The 17,971-nt window shown below is 40.8% G+C and overlaps 2 long non-coding RNA genes across 2 annotated transcripts; both read left to right on the top strand.

The window, feature by feature from the left end:
• Positions 1-2,985: 2,985 nt before the first annotated feature.
• LOC120226102 lies at positions 2,986-4,507 on the top strand. Its single transcript, XR_005526938.1, has 3 exons — positions 2,986-3,107; positions 3,747-3,820; positions 4,421-4,507. It is a non-coding gene; the product is annotated as an uncharacterized LOC120226102 (long non-coding RNA).
• A 973-nt stretch (positions 4,508-5,480) lies between these two features.
• Positions 5,481-16,130, top strand: LOC120226103. Its single transcript, XR_005526939.1, has 2 exons — positions 5,481-5,545; positions 14,534-16,130. It is a non-coding gene; the product is annotated as an uncharacterized LOC120226103 (long non-coding RNA).
• The last annotated feature ends 1,841 nt before the right edge of the window (positions 16,131-17,971 follow it).

Genomic DNA, 17,971 nt, shown 5'->3' on the forward strand with positions numbered 1-17,971 from the left:
TCTGCAATTACAAAAGTATAACATAAAATGAAATAGGGGCACATAGGGGGCTTAGTCGGTTAATGTCCCAATCTTGATTTCAGCTCATATTGTGATCTCATGGTCATATGATCAAGCCTTGTGTCTTGTTCCATGCTGAGCATGGAGCCTGCTTGGGATTCTCTGTCTCTGTCTCTCTCTGTCTCTCAAATAAACAAACAGAAACAAACAGATAAATAGCTTTAAAAAAGTAAAATGAGGGGTGCCTGGGTGGCTTAGTTGGTTAAGCGTCCGACTTTCGCTTAGGTCATGATCTCGCGGTTCGTGGGTTCAAGCCCCGCGTCGGGCTCTGTGCTGACTGCCAGCTCAGAGCCTGGAGCCTGTTTCAGTCTGTGACTCCCTCTCTCTCTGACCCTCCCCTGCTCACACTGTCTCTCTCTCTGTCTCTCTCCTAGAAAAAAAAAAAAAAAAAAAAAAGTAAAATGAAATAAACTAACCAGGAATGAATCTAACAAAAATATGTAAAGCCTATATGGGGGAAAAAAAACACATTCTTGAAATACATGAAAGAAATAAATGAATGTAAATTTACATCATGTTCTTGGGTAAAAAAACCCCAATTTTATAAAAGGGTTAATTCTAGGTTAGCTAATCTATAAATTTAATTTGATCCTGATACATGATGAGTTAGTTATTTCAAACTAGCAATGTTACTGCAAGAATGTTACAGAAAACTGAACAATAAGAATAGCCACAAAAAAAAAAAAAACCAAAAGAAGAAAAAAAAAAGCCCAAAATAAGTATAGTTATCCTCATGAAATGTTATTTATAAACAGATTATTAGATCAGTGAAGTTAGAACTGGGTGGCTCAGTCAGTTAAGCGTCCGACTTCAGCTCAGGTCATGATCTCATGATCCCGGAGTTCGAGCCACAAGTCGGGCTCTGTGCTGACAGCTCAGAGCCTGGAGCCTGCCTCGGATTCTGTGTCTGCCTCTCTCTCTGCCCCTCCATCATCCCATTTTGTCTCTCTCTCTCAAAAGAAAATAAACATTGGGAAAATACTGAAAATGGTTAAATTCCTTCCTAAGTCCTGCTTCTCAAGCACCTGACTACCCAAACTCGGATTCATCCTCTTTAATGAAGTCGCTCAGCAACATTATTTGGGTTGAAACATCCTCATTGACTTTTTTTTTTAATGTTTTATTTATTTCTGAGAGAGAGACAGACAGACAGCTTGAGCAGGGGAGGGTCAGAGAGGGAGATACAGAATCTGAAACAAGCTCCAGGCTCTGAGCTGGCTGTTAGCACAGACGTAGGGCTCAAACCCACAAACTGTGAGATCATGACCTGAGCCAAAGTCAGACACTTAACCGACTAAGCCACCCAGGCGCCCCCATCCTCATTGATTTTTGTTGCAACTTGTTTTTGTAAGCTCAGAGTGACCAGTGGTGTATCCATTGGCACCACCTGATTCTTGAGTGTCTTGCAGGACATCACGATTGGCCACAGGAACTCCAAGATGATAGAACTTAAAAGCTCTCCAGGCCTAACAAACAGCTGCTTGATTGTAACTTGCTGGTAAATACCACTTTCTCTCTTCTTGTGACTGAACAGTGAAAACATCACATAGAAATATGACTGGGGATGCTGAATAACAAGATCACACAATCATCACTTACCGTACTTTTAACCTTCCCTCCTGTCAGGCATTTGGGATTCATGATCTGGGCCAGCATCTCCCTAGTTTTCAAGCTCTTAAGATACAAGCAGTGGGTTCAGCTCATTCACAGGAACAACATCTCCAGAATTTCCCCGGAGGGAAGGGCTATCCAAGGCATCCTTGTCTTGGTAAGCACCTTTGTGTCGTTTTAACCTCTCTTTTCCACCTTTTCATATCACTTTGTTCTTTCTGAAAATCCCAGTTGGTGGGTGCTGACTCCGTGTGCCCTAATCGTTCCATGGTTTGTTTTAACAATCAGCCCTTTTGTTCTCTGGAGCCCTGACCTTATTGTGTCCAGGGTCATCTCTGTATGCTGCAGAAGGAATACACAACTCCCTAAAATGACAAGATACCTATAAACTATTGTAAACTGTTAAACAATGTGTAGTCGCTTTTTAATTGACTCCTTGCAGAGATTTAAGCATTGGAAGGGGCAGTCACATAATAGAGACGGTGTGAAAAGCTAATCCAGCCTACACCACTTTCAGAATTCCCACAGGAACAAAGGAGGAGCTATTAACTTGCATATTTCCCATTAAAAATTCTTAAGAGTTTATAAGATGCTGCTGAAAATGAGAAAAATTAGTTTTACCATTTGCTTGTATTATTCACATGAAGAACAGACATCCTTATGATATGTTCTGGAAATATTTCAAAACCAGTATTTTATCAGTACTAGGAAAAGTACTCTGAAAAAGTACACCTTTTAGAAGCTCTGTTATCTGCGCTTGACACTAAGCATTTAGAAACAGAAGACAAAAAGATCAGTTATTATTATTTTTTTTTTCTGGGCACCTGGGTGACTCAATTGGCTGAGCCTGGGGCTCTTGATTTTGCCTCAGGTCAGGATCTCAGGGTCTCAGTCTACCCACGAGGACCCCCGACCCAAGGTCCCCGCACTGCTCCGCCTCCCCACCTGGAGCGCATCTCCACCTCTCGCTAAAAATGTTCCCCCAAACACACCAAAAAGCTAAAAACAAAACGCTTCTCCGGGTACTGTACTCAACTTGTGAAACACCGCGGCTCCCAAGAGACGCGGCCCACCCTTCCCTAACGTTGCACCCAGCCTGGCTCCAAACCACACCGGCGGGACTGGAAGGAATCCAAAAGTAGAACCCGAAAGCGCGGGGCAGGAAGGATGAGCGGAGCGGCAGAGGACAGGCGGACAACGCTGCCCTGGGCCTAAGGCAGGCCGCCCAGACCCCGCCCCCACCCGTGCGTCCGGGACCCCCTTCGGCACCGCCCCGCGACGCACGCGCGTGCGCCATTTTCTGCACACCCGGAAGCGGATGCCCCAGAGCAACGTGTGCACTCACTCGGGTGAGCGAGTCTCCGTTTTTTGATTCGCACCGGCGGTTGCGCTCCTCAGAGCCCGCCTCCACCGCAGGTTCGGGGGCGCCTGGGAAGGTAAAGTCCTCGAACGGTCTCCTCGCTTTCATCGCTCGCGGCGTGGCCGTAATGTGTTCCGAGTCCTTCCGTTCGGGGCGGGTCCCGGGGGTCTGTGGTAGTTTTTGGTTAAAATCGCTCCGAGGCAGGTTCGGGCCAAGCCTTTCTGCCTCTGGCCCTTGCAGACCCCGGTCGTCTTGCCGGTCACTTTCCTGCCCGGGACCTTCCTCTGACTCCCGAGTGTCCCCCGGCCCCCACCCCATACTGCGTCGGGCACAGGGGTCACTCGGAAGGTGGATGCAGGCCTTTCGCCTCGCCGGGGGAAGGCAGGGTGGGGACACAGATGTCGGGAAGACGCCGAGATCTGCGGAGTTGGAGGGTCGTCAGAAAATTTGAGGAGAAAGAACGGCGGGGATTGAAACAGGCTGCGACAGAGTGGGGTCCGACTGCTGGAGGGGTAGTGAGGGAGGGACTCAGAAATGGAGAAAAGCTTGAATGGAGACCAGGACACAGAGAGACCGACACGGAGAAGAAAGCACGCAGTGGTCTCAGACGCCGCACAGGACCCAAACGCCAGTGAGGACTCAGGATAGTAAGTTGTGAAGTACTGATTTGTGGCTCTATGACCTCGTTAATCTAGAATTTGGTGAATTTTTTCAGTTATGCAGAAAAGATGGAGAGTTGTGAAACCTGATGTTTGAGGCATCTGCACTTTCTAAGTGTTGCATCAAAAGGTAATTCCATTTGCAACCCCCACTCCTCTAGAGATCAGAGGTCGATCAGTCAGTTGATGGGGGAAGACTTTCTGTAACCACATGGTGCTTTTTACAGTGACCATTGTTAACAGTACGGTTGCCTCTCCCCTCTTTTCTGTGGCTCATGGCATTCTTTTCTAAATTGGATGTATCCTCACCCTTGTATTGACGTTAATCTCAGAATCCATTGTATAGCCTTTTAATTTCCTAATTATCCCCCTCCTAATTTTATTGTTCAGATTTTGAGTTTTATATGCCTTCTGTTCTGTCATACGTTTCAACTATTCTTTGATGTCTCGTAAAGAACTTTATAGTATTTCGTTACACATCCGTTAATGATGTTCATAATCCTTTAACACTGAAAAACTAGTGTGCTAATGTAATATTAATTTAATTTAATACTTAATATAATTTGTAATTGTGTATTAAATATATAAATATATTTAACATAATATTAATTTAATTAATATTAATTTAATATCTTCTTTCCTTAAGTCAATTTGTAAATTACCAAGCACTTAGCTGAGGTCCTCAGTGAAGTAGATGGCCCTTCAAGTCCCCTTTGTCTTTTCTGTACAGATGTTGTAGGATGGTCCGGATAGATGTGGAACTTTGTTCCGGTAGAGTCCATCCATTCACAATACAGAGATTGCTCAGAGCTCGTCCCTACAGGTGACCCTTTTTCATGTTTTCCAGGGCTAGAAACTATTTGTAATTTCATACAGTTTTTCTGGAAAGGAAGAATTAATTGCTGGGGTTTGATTAAACTGATGAGAGAGAAGCTTCTCTCATTCAGGAATATGAAAGTTAATCTGGAATTAGAACAAGCCCTTTCTACTTAAATCTGTCCAGGCCACCTTTTCAGAATTTTCTTACACCCATTTCTACTCAGTCAACTCAGACTTCTTCAGGGTAACTTGGTAAAGTAACTCCTCCTCTAACAAAGCACCCACCTGTAACATGAAATGATAAACCAAGAATTCTGAACCTGAGCTAATAAGATCCTTCAAATGATTTTAAAATTAGATGTGTGTTTGTCATTGATGGTTTTCAAGGAGAGAGTGTGCAGTTATAATTGGAGTTCACAATGTGACCTACTTCCACAAATATTGAAAATTGTTAAGATAGAGGCAGGAGCATAGTCTCAGAGACATAAGCACGCCTCCGTCACCGCCACCCTGTCTGGGTGTCATAGCTAAATCTTAAAAATTTGATTGTGTCATCTTTTGACATTAAACCCTCTTACAGGGAGCTCTGGAGCTGGGGTGGCCCTTAAGAGTTGGTCCATACTGATGACATGAACAGGCTTCTGTGTCCTGCATCAATCATTCCTTGGATGCTGGCTTCCTAGGGAGGAGCTAAGAACTTGAGTGAGGCCATTACCTTTGGTTGAGTGCCAGGTAGACAAGACGATGCAGTTGTGTAAGTTTGAGCAGTAGGGGAGGGCTTTGTGAAGAATTGGGTAAAAAACGCACTTGTTGGCCTCCATATTAGGACTTTCTTGTCCCCGCATCCCTCCTGTTACAGTGGGCAGCAAAGGACTTTTTCCCAAAGCAAGTTTCTCTCCATATGTATATTGTGACAGATGGTGGGGTTATGTTGATTCTAAACATTAAGAAACATACTTTTTGTCATACAATATAACCTTACCTGAGAAAGAAGACCAGAAAAAGAGGGAAAAAAGGAAGAATGGCTCTTTTCCAGGTAAAGTCCTATTTTCGTTAATTGTTCTTCTTCCTAAAATGTCACACTTAGGACTTGTTAATCTTCTCTGTCTCAGAGGTGTCCTACATATAGTGTTTAATCACACCCAGGGCTTTGTCCCAGTCTCCTCTTATCTCTGCTCATTTCATCTCACTGTGGCCCAGGGACATGGAACTTGGGGAACGGCTACTTTTAGGTGGTCATGCTGTGAAGGATTTTCTGTGCAGGCAAGGACTGGAGATGGGGAGTAGACTGTGTGGTGTCTTCAGTAAGGATTCATCAGAGACCCCTTCTGGATCCCTTTTTACCTTATATAAATCAGGATTACAGAGATTATATATGTAAGTAATGTATTAATGTGCACAAGTACCTGAGAAACCCTGGAAAATCAGACTGACAGGAATTTGCTTCATCCGATTTTATAAATGTGTTTTGACGTTAAAACAAGGGAGTCATTGTGCTTCTGACTCCATCATATTAATACTTTGGAATAGAATGGAACGTTGAAAGTAGGCATGTGAAATAGGGAGGGTGTTTTGTTTTATTAACCTAATTAGTTTCAAATGTAGAATCAATCTATTTGTCTAACATTATCACAGACTATGGTTCTGGAGTTCTCCCTTGTCCAGCAAGAGAGAAGATGCAGGATGCAATACACGAGCGGTTAATTTCCTCTAGGGACAAAAGCTCCGAACAGGAGTTTCAGGTCCGTATTTATTGAGCGCACAAGATACTACACAGCTGGTAAATGTGAAGAAAACAAGGTCTTATACACATGAACGTGGAGAAAACCATCATTAACTTGTGAGTGTAGGAAGCAAAGGGTCTTGGGAGCAGGTGGAGTTTGTGATTGGAGTACGTTAATAAATTGGCATCAGATGGAAAATAATTTCCTGCAGGTGATATAACAAGTTACTTGTGATCTTATCACAGTATCTCGAGAGGCATCTTCAGGGGTATTTGCCCCATGGTGGCAGATTTTCGCCCTAAGCTCTTGTTTACCTAATGACTTAGCCTTGGGTGCTTTTCCCTGTGGTGGCAGCTTGCTGCCCTAAGCTTTTTAACCTGTTTATATAAGTGTCAGGGATTCTTGAACTATTTCCCCCTAGTTTCCCCTTTAGGTTTTTTCATCTCAAATTTGTGTGTGAGGACTGTAATGATGAGTACCTAATCCTCTTTCGGTGTTTAGAGGGTGCTTATGCAGTGACATCAAAAGAGACATCTGCTTCACAGAGTTATAAAGGAGGATTAGCACCTTTGTTTTTTTCCTATAAATTGGACAGCAGCCATAAGGGCTTCGAGGGGTGCCATTATTTGCCTATAGAAGTTTGGCTTCTTAGCTCTTTGGTAGTATTGAGCATAACTTGGTTCAGTACGTGTGCAGTTTGATAGTGTGCTGAAGACTAATTCCAGCAGCGGTAGCAGAGGCTATAACTGTGGCTAGGATCCCCATGATTAAGATGTCTATGAAGCACTTTTGCCTGTAATGAATACCAGTGATGGAGATCATTACTGTCTGATGCAGATCAGGGGTATATGCAATACCATTGTGTTGTAAGAGGACGCTGGCCTGGTTAGACAGGCGTTTAAGGTTTCCCCATGTTATATGAGGGACTAGGAATTGTATTTGTAGAGTGACTTCAGGATGAGGAGTCAATGAAGAGACTTCTTCCATCTTGAAAAATTGGAGTGGTGGTTGGCCATTCTGAGTCATTCTCGGGAAGTCCTGTTGATTGGAAGATTCCAGGGGTCTCCCCCATGCCATGATATGGGTTCCCCAACAGAGAGGGAATCCACAGACGTCCAGAATCTGAAAGGACACAAGCATATCCTCAGCTCCTAGTGAGAAGTTTGAACCAGCACCATATGATGAGAGAGTTAACATAATTTACAAGAACATAGCTTAGCTGTGGTTTGTCCTTGAGGGTCAAGATTTGGAACCTTAAGAGCAATCATAGTGCGATTGAGGAGACGTTGAGGTTGTAGACAGCCATGGGTAATTCCTACTCTTTGTTTTCTTGACATATTTTTAAGCTTATTATGTGCTTGCTCATTCTACAGTTGCTTGGCCTTGTGGATTGTAAGCAATTTTAATTTTTTTATGCCATTTCTTTCTTCCTTTGTTTCCCACATCATTCCCCCCTGAAGAGTTTGACCCTTAAAATCTTCAGGGTTGCTGAGGGTGGATGTTCTTTTCTTCTGTAACTTCTTCCTGCTGAATAGGGATGTAGAGAGTCCCTAGCTATGGGTCAGCATTGGTACGTTGGGGTAGGTATAGCAGAGTTACGGGAAAGGGAAAGACTGTTCAGGGGAAACAGCATCCTTGAGTAGAATGGATCATCTGTCTACTGGAAATTATAGTGATGAAGAAGTCTTCCAACAACAAGAGTCAGAAAGCTAGGACAAAAAAGACTCAAAAATGGACATGGTTAACAGGTCTAATGCAGTTGACAAGGAAATTCAGTTATTTCTGTGGCACATAACGCTCAAGTATCTGATTGTCAAGTGATGACCTTATACCAAAAAATATTAAAACTAGGAATTGCATATAATATCTTGAATAGTTATAGCATTTCCCCAGATGGAACCTAAGGTTTATTATTTTGTTGACAGTGCTTCCAGAGTAACTTAACATAGTAAAGAAGCCTAATTGGTAAAAAGACTTCATTTACAATTTAAATCTTGGGAAATTTGTTAGAAAAAAGCCTCAGAAAGGATGTTATGCTGAGCAAAATAAGTCAGGCAGAGAAAGACAGATACCATATGTTTTCACTTATAAGTGGAACAGGAGAAACTTACAGAGGACCATGGGGGAGGTGTAGAGGAAAAAATAGTTGGGGAGAGGGAGGGAGGGAAACCATGAGAGACTCTTGAATACTGAGAACAAACTGGGGGCTGATGGGGGAAGACGGAAAGGGGGGGATGGGCATAGAGGAGGGCACTTGTTGGGATGAGCACTGGGTGTTATATGGAAACCAACTTGACAATAAACTATGAAAGGGAAAAAATGGGGAAAAAATAGAAAAGAAAAAACCTCAGAAAGTTATAAAGCACCAACTGTGTTTACCATCAGACCCAAATATCCTTACTTTCTCTGCAAAAAGAAGATGAAAGCAGGTTAGGCTTGTTTAGTAATTAATGCTTTAGTATCCCATCCTATTTAGAAAAGGCCTAGCTGTCTGACAAATTCAGTCCTAATTTATCATGCCAGGAAAACTTTTCGGGTTACTAAAGCCTTTGAAAGCTACCTTAACAATTACTCATGAAAAGTATAACACAAAGTTAACAATTACTTAAAGTCATAACATGAGCTTATTTGACCTTTGGTAAACAGGTCTATTTCAAGCCAACAGACGTACTTTTGGGTCCACCTAAACCACTTTGTCACCCGTGGTTAATTTTTACCTGGAACACTGGTGATGAAATCTGAACTGGGAGCTCTTTGCTCCTTGATATTTTGGAGACCATCTTTAAGGATTGAGAAAAGTGTCTATAGCTGATAATATGGCTTACAGTTCTGAATATTGGGTAGACCTGGTCCAGTGCATAATATATGTTCCCAAGTGTTTTCCAGTTTTCCAAAGGCAAAAAGCCTTGTGAGGTTTCCTGGTATCAGTAAACACCGTAAGGGCATTCTTAATAGGATGTTGCATTGGGGTAAGGATGTCCTCAGAGGGAATCTTATGTTCCTTTAATTAAAAGGTCAGATTTTTCCCAGAGGCAGGGGTAGTTGTCGTTCTCTGGATTTGGGGTGCTGAAGGGGCTGGCTGACAATAGGGAGGTTTAGGTTCCATGGACAAAGTTTTTATTTACTTTGAGTGGGTTTATATTTTCATAAACATCATCCGCACTCAGGGGGAGAATAGCCATAGGGACCATAGACCATGTAAGAATAACCTCAGGCAGATCATTGACACCTTCCTTATGCCATGCCTTAGTGTTTTTCCTATTCATTCCCAAAAGTCTAGGTCTAGGGTTCCTTGCTCAGGGGACCAAGAGCAGTGTTGCTGGATAATCCTAATAATTTAAGGAGTGCTATAAGAATGTGTTCTTTCTGGGGTGCCTGGGTGGCTTAGTCGGTTAAGCGTCCGACTTTCGCTTAGGTCATGATCTCGCGGTTCGTGGGTTCGAGCCCCGCGTCGGGCTCTGTGCTGACTGCCAGCTCAGAGCCTGGAGCCTATTTCAGAGTCTGTATCTCCCTCTCTCTCTGACCCTCCCCTGCTCATGCTGTCTCTCTCTCTCTCTTAGAAATAAATTAAAAAAAAAAAAAAAAAAGAATGTGTTCTTTCTGTTCTAGGGATAGGGAGTTTCCTATAATAATGCTCTCAAAAGTTCCGTGACAGCAAATCCTAGTATAATTTCTCTTTTCTCTTACTTGTCAGGAGAGATTGTACTTTTTATGTTTTTAGAGCTATAGTCGTTCTGTGGCTTTTTGCAGTCCTTGAGTTACATTGGCTTCTTAGCCTCGTCTCCTGCTGTCACGTGGACTTCTTAGTCACGCTGGCTCTTCTAATCACATTGACTTCACAACGCCTTCTATCACATCGAATTCTGTCACCTCGGCTTTTATCACGTTGACTTCTGTCCCATCGGGGTTATCGTCTGGTGAAGACTGTGAGCCTGGAGTTCTCTCTTTCCAGCAAGAGAGCAGATGCAGAATGGATTACAAGAGAGGCTAATATCCAGGAGGAGACAAGAGCCCTGATCAGGGGTTTCGGCTCCATATTTATTTAGCTCAAAAGATACTACACACTTCGTAAACATAATCAAACTCATACACACATGAATGTGGAGAAGATCATCAGAGAGTAATCATTAACCTGTGTGTGTAAGAAGCAAAGGACAAGTGGAGTTTATGATCAGAGTACATTAGTAGATTGGTGTCAGATGGAAAGTAATTTCCTGCAGGTGGTACAGGTTTCTCCTGATCCCATTACAGTATCTCGCTAGCTAACCTCGGGTGATTTTGCCCCATGATGGCGTCTTTTCTGACCTATGCTTTCTTAACCCATTTATGTAAATATAAGGGATTCTTGAACCTATTTCCCCACATAACAGTAAGTGTTCTCTATATAATTGATAGCACATCCATTCCATAAAGACCATGGTGTTCATTTAGAGACTCTTAATGCTGCCCAGATTTTAGAGAGAAATGTTTATAATTTAGCCAAACATAAGAGCAAAACTTTCTGTCATCAGAGAGACTGGTGATCAATTTTAATTTTACAAATAATTATTAGATTTTATTATTTTTGTGTGTGTGTGTTTTTGAAGTCCTCTAGTATATGTTGTTGTAGTTCAGTTCCATACAGTAATGCAATTCAGAAACTAAGAAGTAAAATATCCTCTTCCCTGTAATATCTTCCACCATCACTGATTTTCTTCATCAGGAACCGATGTTCTCTTTAGTGCAAATTTTCTAAATGTGCATTTAGATAATGTAATATGATTTTAGAATATATTCTTCAGTAAATGTTTCATCATATTTTACTCTGCCAATTGAAATATTTACATACCACATGACTTGAAGTTGTTTTCATGTTAGTAAATAGGAGATAACTGCTTTCTTAGATCCTCATTGGAGCATTCTCTAAATGAAGACACATGGTGGGGCGCCTGGGTGGCTTAGTCGGTTAAGCGTCCGACTTTCGCTTGGGTCATGATCTCACGGTTCATGGGTTCAAGTCCCGCGTCGGGCTCTGTGCTGACTGCCAGTTCAGAGCCTGGAGCCTGTTTCAGTCTGTGACTCCCTCTATCTCTGACCCTCCCCTGCTCATGCTGTCTCTCTCTCTCTCTCCTAAAAATAAATAAAACATTTAAAAAATAAATAAATAAATGAAGACACATGGGTCCTTTACAAATTCTTACTGTTTTCAAAGAATGCCATGGTGGCTGTTTCTGACCAGGTCAATTTCAATACAGATATCTAAGGATATTTTAAGATTGTACATCTTTTAAGCATGACTACCAGGCTATTGATCTTTCTGAGGAAGCACAGACATTCCACTTAGTAAATAAAGATTTTAAATCAAGTGTCTTGAACATCCTCAGCTAAAGGAAAATATGGAAGAAAACTAAGATGTAGGAGAACAGTGTTTTAACAAATAGAAAATATCAATAAAGAGGTAAATTATAGCAAAGGGATATAATAGAAATGCTGAAGTTGAAAAGTTGAAAATTCACTAGAGATTCATCAGCAGATGGACAAAAAGAATAAAGCATCAGTGAACCATAAGCATAGAGTAACTGACATTGTCAAGTGTGCGGAGGAGAGAGGGGAATCAGCTGAATAAAAGGGAAAACAAAAAAAAAATGGCCAGAGACAACGAAACCTTTGGGACACTATAAAGAATACTCATATAAACCTAATAGGAGTTCTAGAGGGAAAGGCAGAAAGAACATTTGAAGAAAGAAGAACTGAAAACCTCCCAAATTTATCAAACAGAACATACACATCCAAAAAACTCAGTGAAGTTCAACTAGGTCAAATGCATGCAGATATCGGGCAGTTATACACTCAGTCAGCTTTTGTAGAACAAAAAGGGAATGTGGAACGTAGCAAGACAGAAACAATTTCTTGTGTACAGGGCTTCTCAGTAAGTTTAATGGCCTGTTTCTCATCAGAAACTGGAGGCCAGGAAGCAGTCTCCTGAGGTATTAAAGTTTGAAAGATTAAAAAAAAAAAAAACTTATTGGGAATTCTTTACAAGGCAAACTATACTTCACAATTGATCGTGAAATTTAGAGACTCCTAGATGAACAAAAACTTACAGACTTAGCCTACATGAAATGCCACTTGGTGTTCTTGAGGCTGAAGTGGATGGAAACAGTAGTACTTCAAAGCCATAGGAACAAATAAAGAACGCTAGTTATGGTAGCTACATTAGTAAATGTAAAAGCTAATTATTATGTTTTTGTTTTCTAACTCATTTTTTCCCGTGTGTCCTAAAAGACAAGTGTAAAACAATAAGAAAAATCTGCTCTTGAGTGTATGAAACAGCTGTTCATATCTTTAATGAAGTAGTTTTTGACATCAACATAAAGGGAGACTGTATAACAGCACTTGTTTGTATACCATTAAAGCTAAGTTAACATCACCTGAAATTCAGATATTAATGGTTTAATATGTAAAGTGTAATCCCCAAGATAACCACTCACAAAATAACTTGAAAGTATACAGAAAAATAAATTGAAAGACAAGCAAAAAGGTATGTACACACAGACACCCAAAGAAGGGAGGAATTATGTAACAAAATATTAGACCTACAAGCAGCAAATGTTAGAAGTAATTCTTACCATTAGCAACTTGAAATGCAAATAAATTAAAACCTTCAGTAAAAGACAAAGGGATTTTTAAAAATGCTTCCACTCTATGTCTGCCTACGGCTCACTTTATGTTTTCAAAGTATTTATTGCTTGTGAGAGGACATGAGAGGGAGGGGCAGAGAGAGAGAGAGGGAGAGAGAGGATCTCAAGCAGGCTCCACACTGCCATTGCAGAGACCAATGTTGGGTTCGAACACACAAACTGTGAGATCATGACCTGAGCTGAAATCGAGAGCCAGACACTTAAGCAACTGAGCCACTCAGGCGCTCCAAGGCTTACTTTAGATACACAAGTAGGTTGAAAATGGAAGGATGGAAAAAGATATTCCATGCATGAAGTAATGAAACCTAGCTGAGTAGCTGTACAGATATTGGACTGTAAGGTGTAAAATTGTTACCAAAGATGTTGAAGGCCATTATATATTGAAAAAAGGGCCAGTCCATTAAGAAGATAAAACAACTATGAATAATAGGCACATAACTACAAAGCCCCTAAGTTTTTGAAGTAAACATTGAGATTGTTCTGCTCTATTAGTTGGAGACCTCCATGCTACCTTTTTAACAATGGATAGAACAACTAGACATCCATAATAAAGCAGTGAGGAACCTGGTAAACTAGCTAGACTCAGCAAACATATACAGAAACTGCATCCAACAAAAACTCAAAAGGTGGAGTAGAAGGGAACCGGTTCAGTCTAAAAAAGTGTATTAAGATTCCATGGCTAAACTTGGGGCGCCTGGGTGGCTTAGTCGGTTAAGCGTCCGACTTTCGCTTAGGACATGATCTCGTGGTTTGTGGGTTCGAGCCCCGCGTCAGGCTCTGTGCTGACTGCCAGCTCAGAGCCTGGAGCCTGTTTCAGAGTCTGTGACTCCCTCTCTCTCTGACCCTTCCCTGCTCACGCTGTCTCTCTCTCTCCTAGAAATAAATAAAACATTAAAAAAAAAAAATTCCATGGCTAAACTTCTACTCAATGGTGAGCAACTGAAAACTTTCCCCTAATACCAAGAACAGAACAAATGTGCCCCAATTTGCCCCCACCTAGAAGTCAACACTCTACTGGAAGTTCTACCCAGAGAATACAGAAGAAAAATAAATAAAATGCGTCAAAATGGGAAAAGAAATCAAGCTATCTCTATTCATAGGATACATGATTTCCTATTAGAAATAAAGATCCTCAGACTTAGAATGAGTGAATACATTGAAGTTACAGAATACAGTGTCAACACTCAAAATTTAGTTGCATTTCTGTATAGTAGCAATCAACAAATGGAAAGTAAGTAAACAATTTGATTTAGAAGAGCAAGAAAACAAATGGGAATAAATTTAATCGAGGAAATGGAAGATTTATACACAATGAAAACTACAAAAGTTGCTTCAGAAAATTAAACAAAACCTAAATAAATGTCAAGATTTTCTTGTTTTTCGCGGCACCTGGGTGGCTCAGTTGGTTAAGCATCAGACTTCGGCTCAGGTCAGGGTCTCAGGGTTCCTGGGTTTGAGCCCCATGTCAGGCTCTGTTCTGACAGTTAGCTCAGAGCCTGGGCCCTGTTTCAGATTCTGTGCCTCCCTCTCTCTCTTACCCTCCCCTGCTCATGCTATCTCTCTCTCTCTCTCTCTCTCAGAAATAAAACATTAAAAAAATTTTTTTCCTTGTGTTTCTAGCTTGGAAGACCATAAAGCGGGAGGGCTCTCCAGAGCAATATAAAGAGTAATGCGGTCCTCAGCAAAATAACAACAGCATTTTTTACCCAAATGGGAATCCTGATTTTAAAACTCCTATTGAAATGGCAAGGATGCCATATAGGCAAATAAATGTGAGAAAATGAAATTGGAGGACCTACGATTCCCGACATCAAACCTTTGACAATAACTTGGAGTAATCAAAAGTATAATTGCAACAGAGGCTGGAAATACTGATCAAACCAATAGAACTGAGCGTCCGTAAATAAACCCATACATCTATAATCCATTCCTTTTGTATCTGTGTGCTGAAAACAGACAGTGGAAAAAGAATAGTCTCTTAAATGATACTGGCATAACTGGATATCCATGTGAGAATGAAATTGAAACTACCTTTTACCATATAAGGAGATCAATTGAGAATTAATCAGATTAAATTTAAGAGCTAAAGCTATAAAAGTCTTCAGTGAAAACATAGGAGTACATCTTTATGACCTTAAGGTTGGCAGTGGATTTTTACACATTATCCCAAAAGCAAAAGAGAAAACAACAAAGTGGAGAAATTGGTCATCATCTCAATTGTTCATGTCTGTACACTGAAGGACATTATGACACAAGTGAAACAATCTACCAAATGGGAGGAAATAATTTGCCAATCACATATGTCCTAAGGGTCTAGAACCTATAATAAAGGAAGAACTTACACAATTCACAGCCAAAATGCAAAGAACCCAACTTGAAAATTGGACAAAGGATTTTAATAGACATTTCTCCATAGAAGATACACAATTGAAACCAGCACATGAACAAACAGTTGGTAACTAAAGTAGTCATTAATAAAATGCAAAACCAAAACCACAATGAGATAATATTTCACATCCAAAAGGATGACTATTGTAAAACAACAACAAGAATAAAGATGTGGAGAAAGTCGAAGCATGACACATTGCTGTACAAATGTAGCTGCTGTGGAAGAATGTGGCAGATTCTGAAAAAATTAAACCATGTGACCCAGTAATTCTACTTCTAGGTAGAACCAAAAGAATTGAATACAGGCATCCAAACACTTATACTGGAAAGTTCATAGCAATTTACTAATATCAGCCAAAGTTGATAACAACCAAATGCCCATCAGTAGTTGAGTGAATATTGTCTAGCCCTGCAATGGAATACTCTGCAGTCAGAAGAAAGGAAATATGCCCCTGATACATAATGTATCATGGATGAACCCCAAACATGAATCTATGAAAGAAGGCAGATGCAAAAGGTCACATTTTGGATATCTTTCCTTTAAGGTGAAAACATCCAAGATGGGTAAATCCACAGAGAAAAGGCATTAGTAGTTTAGTGGTTGCCAGGGACGGGGCAAAAGAAGCCCCTGTTCATGGGTAAAATCTTTCCTTAGTGGCTGAAAGAATGTTTTCGATCTAGACTGAGGTGGTGTTTGTACTATGTTGTGAATGCACTAAGTGCCCCCTAATGGTAATTTAAAATAGCTAATTTTATGTTAACTATAACTCGCTCAGAATTACCTTACATGGATTAAAGAAAATTGACTCCAGCCGAGTCAGTCTTTACACATCTGTGCTTCTGTTGTTTTGTGTCACTTTAAGAACATGTTCCCTGTCCACTTGGTCAAATGTGTTTTCCTTTCAGGGACAGTTGACATTCAGGGATGTGACCATAGAATTCTCTCAGGAGGAGTGGGAGTGCCTGGACACTGCTCAGAAGGCGTTGTACAGGGACGTGATGTTAGAGAACTACAGGAACCTGGTCTCCCTGGGTGAGGATAAATTCCCTCCAGAAGTTGGTAATTACTTTTTATGTCTTTGCATTTTCTTTTGAGAGCCCTTGTTTTGATCATAAAAGTTTCAGTTTCCTGTTCCTACTGATAGCTCTTAATTCTCCTTCCATACAGGTCAGAGCTGAGGCCTCTGTAGTGCAGACCCCAGGACCTATTCACTTTCCATTTCCATTTTGTATCCTTGGGAGAACGTCTCCTGAGACAAACAAAATGTAGTATCTGTCTAATAAAGTAAAGTCTATCTCTTTCCTTGGCCATCCTGGCTTCTTAGGGTCGTTCCCTTGTGCATTAATTGAGAGGAAGTAATGATGTGGATAATTCCAAAAAGTGAAAACCCCAGAGTGGATATAGTGTAAATACAGCACAACTTACTGATATCTCTAGTTAGCTTTTCTGTAGGAAAAACATGGATCATTCCACAGATGTTTATTGCATTCCTGGTATACCACAGGCACCATATTGATATTTTGGGGGGAGTTTTTGTTTGAAGAACTCAAGAGGCAGCAACAATTTTTGATTTTAAGGAATCTTTACATTCAGAGTGGGGTTTGAACTCACAACCGCAAAGTCAAGGGTTGCATGCTCTACCGACTGAGTCAGGCAGGCATCCCTCATTAATCTTTTTAAACTTTTGATCACCTTCATCCATTTGTGCCACCATGCCTCAACTACCTGCCTGTAGCAACAACCAACAACCAACATAATCTCTATAGCAACCACCAATATGGCCTTTGTATCTAACGGCTTCTTGTTTCTTTCAGATTCCACACATAAGAGAAATCATACTGTAATGGTCTTTGTCTCATTCCACTTAGCATAATGTCCTCAAGGTCCATCTCTGTTGTCACAAATGGCGAGATTCTATTTGGTTTTATGGCTGGATAATATTGTGTTGTATATACACATCTTTATCCATTCACCCATCAGTGGACACTTAGATTGTGTCCATATCTCCTCTCTTATAAATAGTGCTGCAGTGAACATCAGAGCACTTCTATCTTTTCAAGTTAGTAGTTTTGTTTTCTTCAGATAAATACTCAGTAGAATTGGTGGATCACACAGTAGTTCTCTTGGCTACACAAATAATTCTCCACACCATCAACAATGCTTGTTTTTTCCTATCTTTAACTAACTGCCATTGTAATATTAGGTGTGAAGTGATATTGTGGTTTCGATTTGCATTTCCTTGATGATGAATGATATTGAGCATATTTTCATGGTCCTGTTGGCCATCTCTATGCCTTTGGAAAATTTGCTAATGTTTTCTCCCATTCAGTAGGATACCTTGGATACCTTTTCATTTTACTGAAAAAGTGTTTCCTTTAGTGTGTAGACATGTTTTAGTTTGATACAACCCCACTTATCTTGCTTTTGTTGTTTCTTCTTTTGGTGTTGAGACTCCCCCCCACCTCCAAATAAATAAAAATCATTGACCAGACATGTTTCAAGGAGCTCATTACCCTCTATCTTAATTTAACAGGATTTTTATGGTTTCAGGTCCTAGGTGTAAGTCCTTAATCCATTCTGAGTTAATTTTTGTGTATGCTATTTGTCTGATAGTGGTCCAGTTTCATTCTGTGGTCCAGTGGTCCAGTCTGCTGTCCTGTCTTCCCAGT

Source organism: Hyaena hyaena, unplaced genomic scaffold (assembly GCF_003009895.1).
Source record: "Hyaena hyaena isolate Hyena2069 unplaced genomic scaffold, ASM300989v1 scaffold_1584, whole genome shotgun sequence".
NCBI lineage: Eukaryota > Metazoa > Chordata > Mammalia > Carnivora > Hyaenidae > Hyaena > Hyaena hyaena.